This window comes from Eucalyptus grandis, chromosome 6, assembly GCF_016545825.1.
Source record: "Eucalyptus grandis isolate ANBG69807.140 chromosome 6, ASM1654582v1, whole genome shotgun sequence".
Lineage (NCBI taxonomy): Eukaryota > Viridiplantae > Streptophyta > Magnoliopsida > Myrtales > Myrtaceae > Eucalyptus > Eucalyptus grandis.
In genome coordinates this window covers 18230529-18248160 of record NC_052617.1, presented here as the reverse complement: position 1 = coordinate 18248160, position 17632 = coordinate 18230529, and the positions used below count along the sequence as shown (strand labels likewise).

General features: G+C 38.8%; 2 long non-coding RNA genes across 2 annotated transcripts; both read left to right on the top strand.

The window, feature by feature from the left end:
• The first annotated feature begins 4170 nt into the window (after nt 1–4170).
• LOC120294737 lies at nt 4171–6118 on the top strand. The gene is made up of 2 exons (XR_005552027.1): nt 4171–4379; nt 4470–6118. It is a non-coding gene; the product is annotated as an uncharacterized LOC120294737 (long non-coding RNA).
• A 4050-nt stretch (nt 6119–10168) lies between these two features.
• Nucleotides 10169–15173, top strand: LOC120294739. Its single transcript, XR_005552029.1, has 2 exons — nt 10169–12112; nt 12217–15173. It is a non-coding gene; the product is annotated as an uncharacterized LOC120294739 (long non-coding RNA).
• Nucleotides 15174–17632: the final 2459 nt, after the last annotated feature.

Genomic DNA, 17632 nt, shown 5'->3' with positions numbered 1-17632 from the left:
TTCCTTCTTTGCAAGGTGTACGTGCCACAACAGATCACTATCCAATCCGGATCCACTTGCCAGTGTCCACTCCCTTCCTAGAAATAGTCCCTCCCTCATGTCCTCATCCTTCAGGCTCATCGTGCGTCTATTATTGTGCATGCATTCCTCACTGGGTTGACACCCTTTGCAAACTACCCTTCAGAGGAGACATCATTCCCGAAAACGCGTTCCTGACCCTTCTTTTGTTCTTTTTATTTCTTGATTGGTTTTAAAATTGGTCTGATTTTGTTAACACTATGTTATTTCCTGAAGGTTACACCTGGCCTTTCTGGGACTCTGCCATGTTGTGGGCATCGTTAGGGTCTACGCTCCTCTGATCATTGATTGATTTATCATCAATTGATCTTTCCAAGTTCAATTGTATTATGAGCTCATTCTGGTATTCACTATTCCCCGAATTGGCAGTGGCTTCTCTCTTCTTGGAGCGACTATTTTCTCTGAGGATGATGTCTGAGTGGACAATGAATATGATGCAATTGGTCAGTTGGCTACATAGAATGCGACATTTGGGCTTTTGAAGGACTAATGATCGACTTTACACTGTTTGTGGTTGAGCTGATGATCTAGAAGTACAACAAATGATGGATTGAAATTTTGACAACCTTCTAGGCTTCTTTACCGGTTCAAAGTATTTCTGGATTTTGACAGCTGGTGATCTATTGCGTTTTTTGGAGGGCTAAGTTGATAATTGTTTCAAATTTAATGAGCTGTTGCTTCTTGGTTTTTAGGCAGTTATTGGTTTGAATGGAACTTGTCCTTTACCACTGTTATTTTCTAGTTAACCCAAAGGATCAGACTTCACAGATCAGAGAGTTCAGTGGAGGCAATACTATACCTGGCCAAGTTTGATATGGGGTGTCTGGGATCAGCGATGTTCTTTCTTGTTGCATACGCATCGATCCCTAATTTGTCTTCCACTTCTGTTAACTTCTAGTTAAGTTGGAACGATCAGATGTTCTCTTTCTTTCGCAGGTCAGAGTTTGGTCGAGGCAATAATTACCTCGTCAGTTTTGATATGGAGTATATCTGTGATCAGTAATGGTTCATTCTTGCTGCATAAGCATTAATTCATAGGACAAGTTCTTTCAGAGTTCTTTCTTGTCTGGGAAGGCCTGCACATGTTCTAGCTCATTTCTTTCCCCATTCTTCTGGAGGACCCCTGATTGCACTTTCAGCTGTGTACCCTACGACTTGATGCTTCTGGCTCTCATTTTCCAGAGTTATTTTCTCTTATTCACGAAAATTTTAGTGTGGGTGAATAAAACTGAAATTTTGAAGTTCCCTTGCCATTGATCAACAGCTCTCTGCTGCCTTTCACCAGCTTTAAGATAATGGTGAATTTAATTTGGTGAAGATGGTTGTTGAGACTGGGGTTTTATCCAACTCTGATCACAATCCACCGTCAGTAAGTTGGTCAATGTGGCAGACAAATTGCTTTTTATATGGATATGGTATCTTTTGGTTTTTAATAGCTGTGGACTTTGATTTAGATGGAGAAGATGTGCTAATTGTGGGAGTCTTTTGAATTTTTCATAGTTATTCTAAGTATATTACTTGCCTTGTGGTTGGATAGCATTTGGTGCACTCCCTTGCTGGTAATTTCACTTGAAACAACTGGTTGGTCACAGAGGGATGAGGTTCTTGCCTCGGGGAATTGCTTCAGTCAGATATCAGTTTGTGGTCTTAACTCTTTTCTTTGTTATTCAGTTGTTATCGCCTTGATTTGCTGATAGTGTATATAAGTTTTTCACCTGATGGAGATTCTTCATAAAACCTGTCTTTAGGCGCCACAACAGATCACTATCCAGTATCCAATCCAGATCTGCATCTTATAAGTTCGAAGGCCGGTGTCTCCTTCCTGAAAATAGTCCCTCCTGTGTGTCCTCATCCTTGAGTTTCATCTTGCGTTGTGTTCCCCTCTCAGTTGAGAGCCTCGGCAAGGTCCAGATGAGACATTGTTCCCAAAATGCGCTCTTGATCCTCTGCTTTTCTTTTTTCCTTTTGATTGATTGTTAAATCGGTCTGATTCTGTTTATGCTATGTTATTTTCCGAAGGTTACACCTGGCCTTTCTGGGACTCTGCCATGTTGGTGGGCATTGTTAGGGTTTGCGCTCTTCTGATCGTTGATTGATTCATCATTCATTAATGTTTCCATTGTATTATGAGCTGATTCTGGTAAATAATTCCGTGAATTGGCAGTGGCTTCTTTCTTCTTGGAGCGATCATTTTTTTTTGAGGATGTTGTCTGAGGACGGTGAATATGATGAATGCAATGCAACTGGTCAGTTGGTTGCCTAGAATACAACATTTGGGCTTTCTAGAGGACTTGCACTGTTCTGATGATCTATAAAAGCCTTTTTCTTCAGGACAAACAGTGGACTGAAATTTTGACAACCTTCTAGGCTTGTTTTACGGTTTGAAAGCTTTACTGGATTTGACAGCTGGTGATCTGTTGCGTTTCTGTGGGCTTGAGTTGATAATCGCTTGAAATTGGATGAGCTCCTGGTTTTCGGATTGTGGGCAGTTATTGGTTTGAATGAAACCTTCCCTTTACTTCTGTTTTTTCTTAGTTAATCCAAAAGATCAGATCTAGTTCTCTTCCCTTCGCAGATCAGAGTTTGGTGGAGGCAATATTTCATGTGGTCAAGTTCGATATGGAGTGTCTACAATGTAGCATCAATTTCTAATTTGTCATGCACTTCTGTTATCTTCTAGTCAAGGTGGTTTTCATCTGGTTGAGGTGGAACGATCAGATGTTCTCTTTCCTTTGCAGGTCATAGTTTGGTCGAGGCAATCCTTTACCTCATTAATTTCGAGATGGAGTGTCTGTGATCTGTGATGGCTCTTTCTTGCTGCATAAGAATTTATTCATAGGACAAGCTCTTCTGTCAGAGTTCTTTCTTGTCTGGAAAAGTCCACAGTGCTAGATTGTTTCTCTTCATTCTTATCTGTGTGCCACATTCAATAATTGGATCTCTGGTTATTCATTGGAGATATCATTAAGATGTATGCATCATGCACTTCTTCCCTATTGTGGAAATGGCTACTGGCATTACCTAGTTTGCTTTGCCTTCCTTTGTACACGATTTCTGTGTTTTCTTTTTGTACAGATCAAGAGGTCATTTGGTGTTCTTTATTGGAACTGTGAAGGCTTTTTGCTGATTGAATTGGTTTTACTTCAGGTTATACTAGGAGTATCTTATTTTCAAATGATGTACTTCAAATAACTATCTGGATTGGCATTCTTAATCTTTCTTATTTTAAATCTATTTCTTAACGGATGATGATAGCTGATAGCAGCTGTTCTTTGTTTTTTTAGAACCTACTTTCTCTTTGGGATTGGATTGGAAAACTTTTGATTTGTATGTCTTGGAGGAGTGGTGATGTATCATGCAGTTTTTGTTTGCTCAAGTTCTGAAGTTGTCTCTGATCACATCTTCAGGATGGGCGCTGGACTGAGATTTTAAAGATTTCTAGGCATTTTGTAGTTTTGATATAAGTTTGTCTTCAGTTGATTTGTCTTCGGGGAGCGGGGAGAGAGTTCTCTCTACAGGTTGAAGTTTTGCCGGGTTTGAGAAGTGGTGATTTATTGTGTTCTTCTGTAGGGCTGAGTTGATGATTGTTTGAAATTGGACAAACAGCTGCTTTGTGGATTCTGGACAGTTATTAGTCTGAATGAAGTTTGTTTTCCACTTCTGTTTTTTTCCGTTTATTGTGAGATGATTAGGCCTACCTCTCTTTCGTTCGATTGCAAGCCTCTTCTGTTTCGTTGTGGGCTGTCTTTAATCTGTAATGGTTCTTTCTACATTTTATTTAACAAGCTCTTCTTTATTTGAGCTTCTCTTGCCTTTTGTTGTTTTTGGAAAATGAATAGTCATTCACTATCTTCCATTGTAGGGATTGGTTATGAGTCTGGAAATCTTGAGATCCTCAAAGAGCCGGCTTGTTACTGTCCTTGCAATGCATGCTGCAATAACTAGTAGCTGGTAAATCATGGAGATATTGCAAGTGTAATTTATTCGTCTCGCCTTTTTTATTTTGCGAATGCTAGCTTCACAGTCTATATGATTGATGTGTTTTCTTTCGATACAGAATTTTTGGTGGAACTTTTCATTTACCAGGTGATTTCTATACTTTAAGTGGGTGTTGACAAGTGGTCATGGACATCCTTAGTGTTTATGCTCCTTTGATCATCGATTGATGGATTGATCAATCCTTCTGTTGTTTTAGAGCTGTTTCTGGATTTACAATCTAGTGCATTGACTGTAGCTTCTTTTCTCACAGAGCGATCTCTTTGATTGAGGAGGTTGTCTCAGGAATGGGTACATATGATGAGGTTGGTCAATTATTACATAGAATGACTGAGCTTTTCCCAAGTTCGATGAGCTATTCACATCTATCTTTGGTTGGGTTGGTGTATGGGCAGTCTCCTTGATCATCTTCAGGACTGGGTGAAGAACTGACATTTCGATGAACTCCTGCTGCGTAGGCACTTGGGTTTTTATTGAATCTTTCCTCAGTTGATTCCCTTGGAGTGGAAATATCATAATTGTCTTTGTTCCTATTCCTTTATAGGTTGGAGTTTTGCCAGATTTTATAAGTGATGATCTATTGCCTTTTCTGTGCAGCTGAGTTGATGCATTTTGGAGTTCGGCCTTTTTCTGAAATTGGATAAGCTCCCCCTTGGATTTTGGTTCTTTTGATGTGCTCATTCTATATGTGTCTATGGATCAATCCCTAATCAATTGATATTTTGTCCATGCTTTTATGATAGGGTGTGCGAGAACTACCTTGACTTATGCTTAGAGGGTTTGAAGTTCGACATAAGATCTCTTGATTGTCATTGGATGGCCTCTCTTTTGGACATAGCTGCAAAAGGAGAGTACTAAGTCTCCTTACTTGCAATAAGATATCTGTATGGTTTGCTTAGCCAACATCTTCCACTGCTCTAATAATTTCTTCTGATACAGTGATTGTTGGGGACATTTTAGAAATGAGGCTTTTTGTAGGTGAGATGGGTTGCTTTTAGTTTGTAGTGCCACCTTGAGGGCCTAATTTCTGAATATTTTAGGTTCTCGTTGATCCATGGGACTATGAAGACTTTTCTGCTGGACCTAAGTTATACTTCGTTGCAAACTGTTGGCATCTCATTCTGAAAAGATGAACTGGTACTGTGCTGTTTTAATAACATACACCCTTCGGTTCCTTTCATAACCAGTAGGTCTCTTTCTTCTTGTGTTTCATGATTGTCATAAGTGATCAGGCCTCACGTGGGGATGTTGACAGGACAGCCATGTAGACATAACTCCCTTGGCATTACTTGCACTCTGACTGGTTCTCTCCTTTCTGCTGATTCTCTTGTTTCTTATCCATCAAAGCTGTGTGTTGTGGCTGTACGCTGTCAGCAGACATGGCCAGTCTGGCTGGGAGGAGCAGACAACTTGGTGCTTGGTTGGCATGTTTGTTGAATTTTTGTAGTTAATTTTAATGGGTGAAACTGAAGGGGCAGATGACAATGCTGCATAAGCTATGTTTTGAGGTTTTGACATACCTGGTGAGCATGGAGCTCTTCTGATATCTTATGATACCCTAATGTATGACGGTTGAACTTCTACTTCTTATATATGATCTTAAATTTAATCAAGAACAGATGCTGGTGAGGATGGAGCTCTTCTGATATCTTATGATACCCTAATGTACAACGGGTGAACTTCTACTCCTTATATATGATCTAAATTTAATCAACAACAGATGTTGAAGCTTTTTAGGGGTTATGAATTTATAGATGTCCAATTGCAGCGTGATCCTTTGCCATTCATGATCTTTCGACCAGATACTCTAATTGATGGTTCTACTGTATCTCTTTCTCATGGGCTTTACAAGGGTTGTTAAAGTCATCTTCCTTGTAATTGGAGATACTAAATGGTCACCTTATGATCGGTTTCATTTGCTTTGGTATTTCGTTTGGAGGCATGAATTTTGAAGCATCTGGCTTGGTCTATTTCCAGAACAATTTTGGCGAAGGCTCTGATTTTTTACAGAAAGGTTTATCAAAGTTATTAAGGTTCAAGCCTACGTCTGATCACATCAACTAATTTTGCGGCTTCTAATGCTATATGGATTATTCAGTCGTCGACGGGTGCTTGTTCCAGTTTAGAGCGATCCCAGTAAGGACCATGTGAGGATGCTAATTGATCAAATTTTTAGAGAATTCTAGTTCTTGAGTTGGAGAAGGCAGGAGGTTATTATTTAATGCAATTATGTTTAGTTGAGATACTGAATTATTGTTTTTCTTTGTGGATTGGAGTGATGAGCAATGTGTAAGAATTTGGCCTACGATACTCATGGTTATTGGAATTATCTTGTTTACGCTCAATGATTGATCGACCCATCTGTCTTTGTGTTATTGCTTGACCAGCTTATTTTGGATCATACCTCTTTCATCTGAGGATGTCGTCATGGGAAGTGTTTGGTTTAGCTCCTCCTTTGACCCTTGATTGATACAATGATGGATTGATCTTTCCCTCCAATTGTTTTACAAGCTGCTTCTGGATTTTGTTATTTGGTGAATTGGCAGTGGCTTCTTTCTGGTCTTGTCTGAGGATGTCAAGGACAATGAATACTATGATGCATTGGTCAGTTTGTTTCATGAAAACTCAGATGTTGGGGCTTTTTGGAAGACTGATGATCCTTTTGCGATCTCTTTTTGGTTGAGATAATGAACTAGTAGTCTTGATTAGAATTTGTTCTTCGGTTTTCTTATCTTCGGGGGGTTGATTATCGTCTAGTCCTCATCCTCTCACAGGTTGGAGTTTTTCTAGACATGACAAGTGATCTGCCGCAAGCTGATGATCGTCTGAAATTGGATAAGCTCTATAGTCTCTCAAGGTAGTTATTGGATTGAGTGAAATTGGTTCTCCAGTGCCGTAATTTTCTGATTGATGGGAAATCCAATTCTCATATCTTAGGAGGAGAGTGTTCAGTCGATCTATGATCTGTGATTGTCCTTGCGCCACAACAAATCGCTATCCGATCAAGATCCGCTTGCCGGTGTCTCCTTCCTAGAAGTAGTCCCTCCCTTGTGCCCTCGTCCTTCAGTCTCATCATGCGTCTATGATTGTGCATGCGTTCCCCACTCAGCTAACACCCTTTGGGCAGTACTCTTCAGAGGAGACACCGATCCTAAAAAGGTGTTCCTGACCTTTCTTCTTTTCTTTTTATTTTTTGATTGATCTTAAAATTGGTATGATTCTGTTTACGATATGTTATTTTCCAAAGGTTAAGCCTGGCCTCTCTTGGACACTGCTGTGTTTTGGGCATCATTAGGGTTTGCGCTCTTTTGATCATTGATTGATCTTTCCAAGTTCAGTTGTATTATGGGATCATTCCAGTACTCACTATTACCTGAATTGGCAGTGGCTTCTTTCTTCTTGGAGCGATCATTTTCTCTGAGAGGACAATGAATACAATGCAACCAGTTAGTTGGTTGCATAGAGTACAACATTTGGGCTTTTTGGAGGACTAATGGTCTATCTTGCACTGTTTGTGATTGAGCTGATGATCTAGAAGTCTTTGTCTTGAGGACAAACAATGGACTGAAATTTTGACAACCTTCTAGTCTTCTTTTACAGTTGAAAGGTTTACTGGATTTTGACAGCTGGTGATCTATTGCATTTTCCGTGGGGCTGAGTTGATAATTGTTTGAAAGTGGATGAGCTCCTGCTTCTCGGATTTTGGGCAGTCATTGGTTTGAATGGAACTTGTCCTTTACTTCTGTAATTTTTAGTTAATCCGAAAGATCAGATCTCGTTCGCTTCCCTTCGCAGATCAGAGATTGGTTGGGGCAATACTTTACTTGGCCAAGTTCGATATGGAGTGTCTATGATCAGTGATGTTCTTTCATGCTGCATAAGCATCAGTTCCTAATTTTTCCTCCACTTCTGTTATCTTCTAGTTAAGGTAGAACGATCAAATGTTCTCATTTGGATTGTGGACAGTAAATGGTTCCAATATTATTCTTTAGTTCCTGTTTTTTTTTTTTCAAGCGAGAGGATCACCATCCAGTTCTCTCTCTTTTGTAGGAAATTGGTTAAAGCAAAGACTTCACCTCTAACTTCACTATGTGTGTTATTTTGATCTATGACGGTGCTTTGTAGTTGTGTATTAGACGAATGGTTTGATTGGACAAGATCCTTAATTATTTGGCACTTTTTACCTGGAAAGCTTGAGGTCCACATTAGTTTTGGCTTGCTTCTGTTCATTCTTATCTTATATGTGAACTGCAATCACTAAATGGATTGCTTTTGGAAAGCATGCAAATAGTTTATGCCTCATGGTGCTCTTATAGTAGACTCTTGACAAATCTGAATTTGGTTGGCACTTATGACTTTCAATTTGTTTACTGATTTTGTAAGATGATAGTTGATACCAGTTGTTCTTTGGCAGATCCGAGCCTACTTTCTCTTCGGGTTTGGAAGGAAAACTTCAATTTGTATGTCTTATCTGTTTCTTCGATGGAACTATCCCGCATGTTATTTATCACAAACTTTTTCCTTTTCAACATACTTTGTTGCACATTCATTTGGAAAAATGATTCAAAAATGTTTCGTGCATATGCATTTGCTTGGACTTGGCTTGTATGTCTGCTTGAATTTTGTGTGAATAGATGTTAAATCTGGTTTATTTGAACAATTTTTCGCGAGGTTTCTTTTGTGTTTATATTTGATGAGACTGATGGTGTCTGGACGGTAATTCCTATGCTGAGATGTTAATTTGGTGTAACCTTTTGTCCCTTTTTTTCTCTACGTTATATGAACTTGCAGGATAGGTTTTATTCCAAAAATAGTTGTTTTTCACACTATTTTTTTGCAGTAACATTTACCTTTTGCCAAAATTTTACCAAATGTATAGTATGTGATGTTTTCACTTATAAAACGATGTTGTGGGATGGTTTATTTTATAGATTGATCTTTCTATTAAATTGTTTATCAAGATGATTATGGATTTCGGTGGATTGGCAGTCCCATCTTTCCTCTTGGAGCGATGTCTTCATCTGGGCATGTTGACTAAGAAGCTGGTCAGTTTACATAGAATAAGGTGCTTGGACTTCTTGGAGGAGTGGTGATCTATAATGCAGTCTTCGTTTGCTTGAGTTCTGAAGTAATCTCTGATCACATCTGAAGGACAGGCGATGGACTGAAATTTTGAAGATTTCTAGGCATTTTGAAGTTTTGATTTAAGTTTGTCTTCAGTTGATAGGACAGCTGTCTAGACATGACTTGCCTTGGCATTGCTTGCCCTCTGACCGGTTCTCTCATTTCTGCTGATTCTCTTATTTTGCATTCACTACAAAGCCGTGTTGTTACATGTATGCTGTCCACAGACATGGCTGGTCAGGCTGGGAGGATCAGACTAGGTGCTTGGTTGGGATGTCTGTCAAATGTTATAGTTATTTCTAGATTGGTGAAACTGAAGCGACAGATGATGATCCCTCAGCAGTAAGCTTTGGTTTACATATCTGGTGAGCATGGACTTCAGTCTATATGATACCCTAATGTGCAACGGGCAAACTTCTATTTGCAATATAATCTAATTTAATCAAAGCATGGCTGTTGAAGCTCTATGAATTTATAGATCTCCAATTGTAGTGTGATCCTTTGCTAATGATGATCTGTCCTCCAGATATTCTAATTCATGGTTCTATCACTGTATCTCTTTCTCATCGGCTCTAGAAGGGTTGTTTGGAGTCATCTTCCTTCTAGTTGGAGATATTAAACAGTTGCCTTATGATCAGTTTCATCTGCTTTGGTATTTGCTTTGAAGGCATGAATTTTGAAGGATCTGGCTGAGCCTTTCCAGAAAAATGTTGGCGAAGGCTCTGATTTTATACAGAAAGGTTAACCCGTATTAAGGTTCAAGTCTCCTTCTGATTATATCAACTAATTTTGTGCTTCTATGCAATACGGATTTATTCAGTCATCAACAGGTGCTTGTCCCAGTTTAGAGTGATTTCACTAACGACGGTGTGAGAATGCTAATTGATCAGAGCTGTTAGAGAATCCAAGTTCTTGAGTTGGGGAAGGCAGGAGGTTATTATCTAATGCAATGTTTAGTTAAGCTACTGACTACTTGTTTTCTTAGTGGATTGGGGTGATGGACGATGTCTGGATCTTTCTATAGGGATTGTCTGTAGCTGCATGAATTCTGCGAAGATCTGGTTTATGATATTTTTATCCGAGGATGCGATGAATGTCCAGTTCTCTTCCTGTTGTAGGTTGGAGTCTTTTTGTTGCAAATTATGCTGAATTTGACCTGGTTTGTGTTGTAGCGTATCAACCCATCTTAACTAACTTTTAGGGGAATGATTTGACTTTGGCAAGCTTTTACTTTTTGCTTCTCATGGGGGTATTGTTGGTGTAAATGGTTTATTTTGGGTGCTGGTTCAAGTCTCTCTCTTCGATGATGCCGTGTTCTCATCTTGCATTGCGAACTTCAGTGGATAAATGTAAATTATTACAATTGAGTCTTGTGTCCAAGGCTAAGTCCTGTTGTTGCTTAGCTCGGTCATTTGGGGCTTTTACTTTTTGCTTCTTCTGGATGTATTTTTGGTATAAATGGTTTATTTTGGGTAGTAGTCCCATTCGTTCTCTTCGATGATGTCATGCTCTCATCTTTTTCTGTGACCTTCACTGGATAAAACTACAACTGAGCCCTATTTCAAAGCTAAGCCAAGTTCCTTTGCTTGGTCATTTGATGGCACACATTGATGGCAGTGTTTGACTTATCGGATACTTCTGTCTTATTCTAGTGAGATGGGAGACTGATTGCAGATATTCGCTAAAATCACAACAGATTATCCGTTTCTACTTTCAATTGGTTTGGTGCATTCCATAATAGCTCTGTCCGGATTCTCTTTTTGAATATCTAATTGATGTGAATTTGCCTGGCAATTACTCTTATACTGCTTGTGTGTTGGAATCGGAAGTTACTTGGCCAGGAGCTCGCCCGATCCCTCTAGCACGGATTTACCCCTCAATTCTCTTTGAAACTAATGTTCTATTATCATCATTTTTCTGAGGAAGCTGGCTCTAGTTTTTTAAACCAGAGCCACGCCTCAAAGATGACTCATCATGGGCGTACCTCAGCATGCGTCTCAAGTGACATTCAGAATTAGCAGCCCACCACCTTTCCTTAATTTACCGTCAGCAAATGATACCTGTCCAAATCACGACTCTCCTTGGGATTTATTATTATCAACAGTCAATCCAAAGTTGGTGGATCTTTCCCTATAAATAACCGTCCTTTTTCGGTCTGATTTTGTGAAGCATCTGGTTGCAGACCCCCTGCTGCGGAGACTCTGGAGGGTTTCACTTGGCCTGCTATGCCTATGGTTATCGAAATTAATTCGGTCTACGCCTCATCCTCAATCGATCTTTCTGTTACTGTTTTAGCAGCTTCTGGATTCTTGTTATTTGGTAAATTGGCAGTGGCTTCTTTCCTCTTGGATCATCACTTTTGTCTGAGGATGTCGTTGTGGGAACTGGGAAGTGTTCAGCTCCTCCTCTGATCTTTTATTGATCGATTGTCTGATAGATCTATCCGTTTAATCGTTTTACGAGCTGTTTCTTTCCCCTTGGAGTGAAACAGTTTGTCTGAGGATGTCAGGGACAATGAATACAGGAACACCAGTCTTGTTTCGTGAAACTAGGTGCTTGGGCTTTTGGAGGATTGATGATACTTTTGCTGTCTTTTTTCTGGTTGAGACAATGACCAAGTAGTCTTTGATCACATCTTAGAGCTGGTGATAGACTGATGAAATTTACTGGTTTTGATGGGAATTTGTTCTTCAGCATTTTTTATCTTGGGGAGTTGATTATCATCTAGTCTTGATTCTCTCACAGGTTGGAGTTTTGCTAGACTTGACAAGTGGTCTTCTGCTGCGAGCTGATAATTATCTGAAATTGGATAAGCTCTATTGTCTCTCGAGGCAGTTATCGGTTTGAATGAAATTTGTTCTCCAGTCTCATAATTTTCCAATTGATGTGAAAACCGACTCTCATTCCTTTGGAGGTCAGTGTTTGGCCAATGTACGATCTGTGATTGTTCTTTCTTTGCAAGGTGTACACGCCACAACAGATCCAATCCAAATCCGCTTCATCATATTCTTATTGAAGGTTGAAAGCAGGTGTCTCCTTCCTAGAAATAGTCCCTCCCTCGGGTCCTCATCCTTCAGTCTTATCAGGCATCTATGATTGTGCATGCGTTCCTCACTCAGCTGACCCCCTTTGCGAAGTACTCTTCAGAGGAGACATCGTTCCCAAAAGCGCACTTGATCCTTCTTCTATTCTTTTTGTCTCTTCATTGATTGTTAAATCGGTCTGATTCTGTTTATGCTATGTTTGTTTTCCAAAGGTCAAGCCTCTCCTCCCCAGGACTCTGTCATGTTGTGGGCATCGTTAGGGTTTGCGCTCCTCTAATCATTGATTGAACCAAGTTCAATTGTATAATGAGCTGTTTCCGGTATTTACAATTCCGTGAATTGGCATGGTTTCTTTCTTCTTGGAGCAATTGTTTTCTCTGAGGATGATGTGCAACTGATCAGTTGGTTACATAGAATACGACATTTGGGCTTTTTGGAGGACTAATGATCTATTCTTGCACTGTTTGGTTGAGCTGATGATCTAGAAGTCTATCTTTAGGACAAGCGATGGACTGAAATTTTGACCTTCTAGGCTTCTTTTACAGGTTGAAAGTCTGTCGCATTTTCTTTGGGGCTGAGTTGCTAATTGTTTGAAAGTAGATGAGCTCATGCTTCTTGGATTTTAGGCCATCATTGGTTTGAATGGAACTTGGTCCGTTACTTCTTTTATTTTCTAGTTAATTTGGAAGATCAGATCTAGTTCTCTTACCTTTGCAGATCAGAGTTTGGTCGAGGCAATACTTTACCTGGCCAAGTTCGATATGGAGTGTCTGGGATCAGTGATGTTCTTTCTTGCTGCATATGCATCAATTCCTAATCTGTTTTCTGCTTCCCTTATCTTCTAGTCAAGGGGAACGATCAGATGTTCTCTTTCCTTCGCAGGTCAGAGTTCAGTCAAGGCAACACTTTGCCTCATCAATTTCAATATGGAGTGTCTGTGATTAGTAATGGTTCGTTCTTGCTGCATAAGTATCAATTCCTTGGACAAGCAGAGTTCTTTCTTATCTGGAAAGATCCACACAAGTTCTAGCTTGTTTCTCTTTATTCTTATCTGTGTGCTACGATCCCTAAATGGATCTCTCTGGTAAATCGCAGAGATAACATATGTGAGAGTCATACGCCCTGCTCTTTTTCTATCCTGGAACTGGGTCCAGGCATTACCTAGTTTGCTTGACCTTTCTTCTTACATGACTTTTTATGTTTTCTTTTGGTACAGAACAAGAGCTGATTTCTTGTGTTCTTTTGGTGCCAGAGGTTGTTTGAGTTGGTTGGACTCTGTTAATGGCCATATAAATGTCTACATTGTAGGTTTTCTTTGGTTATTGGGACTGTGAAGGGTTATTGCAGACAGAATTGGTTTTAATTCGGTGCATACTGGTGGTGTCTTATTTGGAATGATGTACTTTAGACATCTATTACGATTCGCATTATTAATCTATCTTATCCTTTTCTATTTCGTAACAGCTGATGAGCCGATTACTTTCTCGATCTAATTTCTGAAACATCTGGCTTGTTGCTGAAGCTTGATTTCTTCTCTTCGCGTTGCCTCTTTGGGACTTGGCCATGGTCATCAACATCATTAGGTTTATTGTCGTCCTTTGACAATTTATTAATTGATTGGTTAGTCATCCTATTTAGTTGTTTTATGAGCAGATTCTGGATCCATTATTTTGTGGATTGGAAGTACCTTCTTCTCTGATGGACCAATCTCTACTTCTGAGGATGTCATGTAAGGAGCAGTAAAGATGATGAGTGTGGTCGATTATTGCATACATTAAAGTGTTGAAGCTTTTTTTGGGACTGACAATTTCTTTGCAGTATAATGTTGGGTTGGTGGACTAGGAGCACGGGGTGATGAACTGAAATTTTTAATAATTTCCTGCATGGACACTTATGTTTCCTTTTTAAATTCATTCTTTCGTTGATTATTTTTTAGTAGTGGCAAGAATTGAGATAATCGTCTAGTTCTAATTGCTTTAGGTTGAAGGTTTTTCTGAATTTGAGAAGCGCTGATCCTTTGCCTTTTTTGCAAGGCTGAGACCAGGTTTTGTTTGAAATTGGATAAGCGCTCATTTATTGAATTCTGGACAGTAAATGGTTCCAATATTATTGACTCTGGTTTCTTTATTTTTTATTTAAGCAAGGGGGTCCCTATTCAGTTCTCTTTCTTTCGTAGGTCAGAAATTGGTGAAGCAAAGACCTTACCCCTTATTTAAATATGGGGCATTCTTTAATCTGTGATGGTTCTTTATAGTTGGATATTAGAGGAATGGTTTGATTGGACTAGATCCTTAATTCTTTATAGTTGGATATTAGAGGAATGGTTTAGATGATTCCACTTGTTGGTAAAACTAAGTTGTCCTAATGATATTCCGTCCAATTCTAGCTCTTTCTTTGCCATAGAAACCAGGAAAGAGGATCCTTGTGCTCATACTAGGAGAAGGAAATCCTCATAAAGATGTATTTCCTTCGCCAGATTAAATGTAATTAGCTTTTTCCCCTCTCCAAGTTGATGAAGAGGAATGCCGCTGCAAGCATTTTACGTATAGATCAATTTCCCTTTCACTTTTCCCTTACGATTGTCGATTTGTAAGGGTGGCTGGCTTATTGTTATTAGCATTTACCTCAGTAATGAATGGTCCTCGAAATAGCGTATACCAGGTGATCTTCACGAGTTTTGATACCTCATCTTGCATGTGTTAAGCTTTTAGCTAGCGTTCCATCTGAACCAAGATCAAACTCTTCTTTTGACTATGATTGGGCCCTACAGAGGTTCAGGTTCGGTGAACCGGCCGTATTACTTTCCAACCTTCTATATGTGGGCCTTCCTTCTTCTTCTTTTTTTATGAGACAAATCAAATTGATGGCAATGGAAAAAACAGGACGTGCCCTTTTATTAATAGTACTCGTCACTAAAAATGCTTTCTCTCATCCTCATGAATCGGACAATATCATGTTATTTTCTATGGTTATATTAGTTCTATTTACTTTTGTTCGTAGGAGTCCCGTTTACTTATAATCAAGGAGGAATTCAGTTGGATATATTATTTAAATTGTTAAATTCATCTATAAAGCTTTTACATCTCAATTCAGATAATTTTGTGGATTGGTATGAATTTGTGATAGATGCAAGCTTTTCTGTTGGTAGAAAAATTCACCTATCCCGATAACAAGATAACAAAAAAACCTGACTTAAATGATCTTGAATTCAAATAATTTTGTATTATCTTGAGGTACACATACATTACATTGGGCTAAACTAAAAAATGAATATTTTGAAAATGGGTCGATGATAACCCTCCATGAATTCGCCTATAAAAGCCGCAGCTAAAGTTGCAAAAATAAGAGCTTGAATACCACATCCATTTATAGTGAGTAATGTTCCTTCTTTGGTCATACAGATTCCTGCGAGCCAGTATGTTGTGGTCTCTATGGGAAATGCTCCTCGAGCATGGTTATTGTGTTCCCGTTAGATGTGGAAGTTTTTATTCGTTGGAATGTGTTGCCAAGGGAGCAATTGAATCTAGACGGCTGCCGTGTTGTAATGATAATGTGCTCCTTTTCATCCGTGGATGTAGGTCAACTCGGCCAAACCATGTAAATTTTCGGGCGTGTTTTTTGGCGGTTATATTTACTTTTTATCCATGTCAATGATTTTGGTTTAGGTGGAATGACAAAATAGGAAAAACTAAATCTAAAGATAAGACTTTTGGTTCAAGTATTCTTCGAACCTAAATTATTAAAGGTTTGTACAGGTCGCAAACAAATTATTATCACTTAATATGAAATCTCAAATCCTCGTTTGGATTTTGTTAGTGAATAATCCCCTCTGATGATGAGGGAGATGAATAAATTGATATAAGAACGAGTCGAATAACATTGGTTGCAATGGAAATGGATGATAATTTATTTTAAATCAGTAATTCTATTATAATATCAAGGATAACAAACTCCTAAGTGTAACCTCATTTGCAATTGAAACTATCGTGTAGAATCCTAGCATGAAATAGAAGCGAAAAATATCTTAAATTGATTGATGTTGTGGCAAATTTTCCATAGATGATAAGCTTACAGTTTGACACTCGTTTATAAATTCATAAAGTGAGTAGTCATGGATTGATAAGACTTTGTATAAGTGGAATGATGTGATAATATAATCCAAAGACGAAAAGGGGGCATAGGGGCTTTTCGTCAACTTTGGTTGATGTTGAGGATGAGGACCCGTTGGGGAGAAAAGAGGTTCTTTTTAGTGAAGAGCTGCTTATACTGAATGAAATCGGGTTAATAGAAAGCCATTCAAATTGGTTGCCTTTTCTTTCTTTGCCATCAAGTCATTCGTGTGGTTGAGTCATCCCAAAAATGTTGTTCCTACTAAAGGCTAAGTTGTAGAATAAATCTCAACCTTCTAAATAGTGCGTAATTTCAACTTGATATTTAATCTTATCATAAAAAGATCCAACCATTCAAATGTATTTGCCAAGTCCTTTAATGCCTCCCGTGGGAATATGTTTCATTAGATCTCTTCTCAAATTTTGATTTCACTCTTAAAATATACAGCATATATATATAAGTGTAAGGAGAATATTTATTAGACTACATATTGGCCATTTTTGTCTATTAAAATATTTTCAAAATTTTTGGCATGAAAGAAGAATGAAAAATATGGGCCTTCTAGCTTAATTGCAATGCTATAGATTTGAATTTTGAGATCAATTGGGAGTGAAGGGCTGACTAAGCTTTGCAATGATTCTTTACACTTTTTCTTTTTTCAATATTTTGAACTTTCAACATGATTTTTCATAATTTCTTGAGTAAATGCAATAGTTTCTACCCGGTTGATTATCCCGCTACTTTCTTTTCTTTTTTGTTTAAAGCGGTCATATATTTTGTAAAATGTTAATGTTAGTCTTGATTAGATTTTTTTTTTTCTCTTGTCGCTTTATTTTAACAAACATGGACCGTCGGATTGTTGACATGAATAACAAGGCACGTGTGTCATGTTACCAGCAGGCGCCATATTTTCAGCAGAAAGAAAGAAGCCATGAAGATAATTTTCCTTTTTTATTACTAAATTTCGGAGGGAAAGCGGCAGGAATAAGTCGGGACACGTGTTCAAATATGATTCGCGGCGAGCGTCCCTTCCCGATTCTTTTTTTTTTTTTGTCAATCCCTTCCCGATTCTTTACGCAATAATAAATTACCGAAGGCACCGCGAGCGTCTCAAGCAACGGTCGGAATCGGCAGCACACCGACTTTCCTGAATTTAAACTGTCAGCGGATCACAGCCGTCCAATCACGACCCCTGCTTCGAATATCTTTTTATTATCGACGGTCAATCCGAAGTCGGTGGATCCTTCCCTATAAATAACGGTCCTCTCCCCCTCTTCCTC